The sequence below is a fragment of the Camellia sinensis genome, chromosome 11 (assembly GCF_055761805.1).
Source record: "Camellia sinensis isolate YWXY chromosome 11, ASM5576180v1, whole genome shotgun sequence".
NCBI lineage: Eukaryota > Viridiplantae > Streptophyta > Magnoliopsida > Ericales > Theaceae > Camellia > Camellia sinensis.
Window position 1 is genome coordinate 129,815,470 of NC_138971.1, and position 3,642 is coordinate 129,819,111.

At 33.0% G+C, this 3,642-nt stretch overlaps 1 pseudogene; it reads right to left on the bottom strand.

Annotated features, from left to right (window-relative positions):
• Window positions 1-2,913: 2,913 nt before the first annotated feature.
• On the bottom strand, window positions 2,914-3,425 carry LOC145802622 (heparanase-like protein 2 pseudogene; annotated as a pseudogene).
• Window positions 3,426-3,642: the final 217 nt, after the last annotated feature.

Sequence of the window (3,642 nt, forward strand, 5' to 3'; positions counted from 1 at the left end):
TAATTTTGAATATGTTGGTGAGCTAAAAACAAAAAATCAAAAAAAAAAAAAATTTGTATTGTCACATTTAATTTATCAGTATTCTATATCTTAACCAGTATTTATATATAAATTCATTCTATTCTATATAAAGTGAGTGGGGGTAAATGGAGGAGTGTCTTGAGAAGGGGACTTCCTAAAGAAAGTGTACGGGTTGATGGCTTTTTAAGTGTGAAATTGGTCCTTTTTTATGAGTTTTATGGGTCTTCTTAAAGCAAAGGGCATGCCCTAGATTTATGTGTTTTTGTAGTTAGTATAGGAAAGGTAAAAAGAAAGTAGGGAAGGATTTGGAGGCAAAGGGCATGTGAAATTGTTTTTTGGAAATGTTTTTTTTTTTTTGGTTAAATCGTATCTTTGTTGCTATTAATAACCTACAATATATTTGGGTTTTGATATATTGTTTACAGCTTTTTGAAGTCTATATAAGTAACCAAACACCATAGAGAAAGGTTGATCATCATAGGATTTCTGAGAACCTAAGAAAAGGAGAAAAGAAAATGGAGAGAGAGAGAAAGAGAGGGGGGGAAGGTGGGTATGCTTTTGAATACTACTTAAATTGTAGATACATACATACATCTGTATGTATGTTTTTTTGAATATATTTGGTGTTTGGTTACTTCTATTGAATATTTAAGTTTTGATTTCTATTGAATATATTGTTACAATTTTTATGATTTATTTTTTTTAGAAATTAGAGAGCTTAAAAAAAATGATTTGGAAAAAATATTTGGCTACAATATATGGTTGTTAGTTTTTTTAAGATTTTATGAAAATGACGGAAATTACTTGGTATATGCGAAATACATACATCTCAAGATTAGTTGGGATGTAATTTTGAATATGTTGGTGAGCTAAAAACAAAAAATCAAAAAAATAAAATAAAAATTGTATTGTCACATTTAATTTATCAATATTCTATATCTTAACCAGTATTTATATATAAATTCATTCTATTCTATATAAAGTGAGTGGGGGTAGATGGAGGAGTGTCTTGAGAAGGGGACTTTCTAAAGAAAGTGTATGGGTTGATGGCTTTTTAAGTGTGAAATTGGTCCCTCTTTTTTATGGGTTTTATGGGACTTCTTAAAGTGAAGAGCATGCCCTAGATTTATGTGTTTTTGTAGTTAGTATAGGAAAGGTAAAAAGAAAGTAGGGAAGGATTTGGAGGCAAAGGGCATGTGAAATTGTTTTTTGGAAATGTTTTTTTTTTTTTTTTTGGTGGACAAATTTAAACTCAAAATTTGAATTGAGTTCTGTTAAAAAAAAAAAGTAACCAAAGTAGTTTATGTTTTACTATTAAAATGTAATCTTTTCACAAGGCAAGTGAAAAAGAGAGAGAGAGAAGAGAGATAATAGGGGTGATGTTATTTGTTTAAAGACTGGGAAAAGGAATTTTTTTTTTTTAACAAAACTTTGTTATCCACCTCGGTGACAAAGCCCACGAGACATATTCTTACAATAAATTATCTTTTCCAGTTTTTACTTTAATTTTATTGGGGTGCATTTATGGCCCAATAATTTTACAAAATTCATTTAAAAGTCGAAACCAATAATTATATTTTAACCTCAAATTTTTAGCAATGAATTTAATAAATTACATTTTAATTTAATCTATATAATAAGGCACAACGGTTTTTGAAAATATATAAAATGTATCAAAGAGACACTTCATTTGAATGGTTTAGATCAATCCTACTGAATATCTAACGGTTGAGAGTAATTTGTTTCCCGTCCAAACACACTCTGCTCTCTCTCTCTCTCTCTCTCCCTTTCTATTGCACGTCTCCTCTCATTTCATCCTTATCTTTATCTCCTTCTTTGTTCCTCTTCTTTATCTCCCCATTCTCTCCGACTGGCTTCAATTCGTCTCCTCACATTCCCTCCTTATCTCCATCTCCCTTTTTGTTCCTCTTCTTTATCTCCCCCTTCTCTCCGACTGGCTTCAATTCGCAACCCTCCTACCTGATTTCTGCCTCTCCCCCCTTTTCTCTCAGTGGCTTCAATTCGCAACCCTCCCACTCGCAACCCTCCCAGCCGCCGCCGCCGTCTTTTCTTTCTCTCTCTGCTTCGAACCCCGATTGGAGCTCGCCGGGTTCGTTTTCTTCTCTTGCCATTTTGAATTCAGTTTTGCGTTTTTTATTAGTTGGGTAATGATTTCAATTTCTGCTTGAAATTCCGATTGAAGCTCTCCGGATTCGTTTTCTTCTCTTGCCATTTTGATTTCAATTTTGCATTTTTTATTAGTTGGGTAATGATTTCAGTTTCTGCTTGAAATCTCAGATTTTGCCTTCAAAGGCTTGCGAAGAAAGTAGAAAATTTCCAGGTGAGATTCTAATTGCGAACATATTCAGTTTGCTTTCAAATCCTTGACTTGGGTTCATTTCTGTTTATCATCATTTCCACAAAAATGCATAGTCAGTCTATACATGCGTAATAAAATTTTCAATACATTTCATTGTGTATTCACCTTAAACTGGGGATATGACTCACGAGAGCAGGGGCATTATTCATTCTTCATAGCAGATGACAGAAAATGAAAACACTTCTCACCTAATTTAAATGTTTTTAGGTGAGAATATGGCTATGTAGGTGAGAATATTTAGGTGAGAATATGGCTACATAGCCATATCAGAAAATGAAAATGAAAATTATCTGATCATCAGGTGAGAACATTTTCTGATTATTTACTACATAGCCCTGGGGCATTATTCAAAATACCCAGAAATGTGACATTTCATTGTGTTTTTAACTTCTATTTTCTGATTAATGTGACGAAATGAAACAAAATAAGAGAATCCCATTATTACCATTTGTAAATATATACCCAATAGAATAAATCAAAGATCTCTAATAACGTGACATAAAGAAAAATTCCTAAGAACAAGCTGGTGCTTTGAAATCTTTAAGAGTTGCAAAAACAATAGAATCAGGTGCAACACTGATGGGGTTTGAAGCATGCACGAGCACTGGATACATAGCTGGTATATCATTTGTCTCTGTGAGCACCAAGGGGACACCATTTAACATCAACACATCACTTTGAATATTGCCATCCTTTGGAGTCAAGTGGTACTCTTCCCTGTGGATTTGTTGTTGGTTATCATCATAGTTGTCAGGATAGAAGTTTGAGTCATCCGCAACCGAAACTTTATAGGTAGTAGAATTTGACATGTTGATTAGAAGCAGTGAAATGCCCAACTGAGATAAAATAGAGTAAATGAATTTAATTAATGAAGTGATAGCTAAATGATATATTATTGAGAAGAAAGAGAAATTAAGCTAAAAAAGGTTAAGAATATTTCGCTTACATCTTTCTTTGAACAATGAGAATATACGCGTAGATAAGGGGCACTGTCATAAGTGGTCTGAAGTACAATCTTTCCCATTAAGCGATGCCACAGAAGAGCACTGTAGAAGAGCCAACCAAACATTAATATAGAATAAATGTGTCAAAATGATAATTTCAGCTTTATTAAATAGTAAAGGGTATTAGAAAATCTCAATATTGACTAACCCGTAATAATCCGGATTAGGGATAAATGTTGTAGTGTTGAGAAGGCCATAATTTCCTCCAATCAATGCCTGTCTGCAGAAAACCAATTT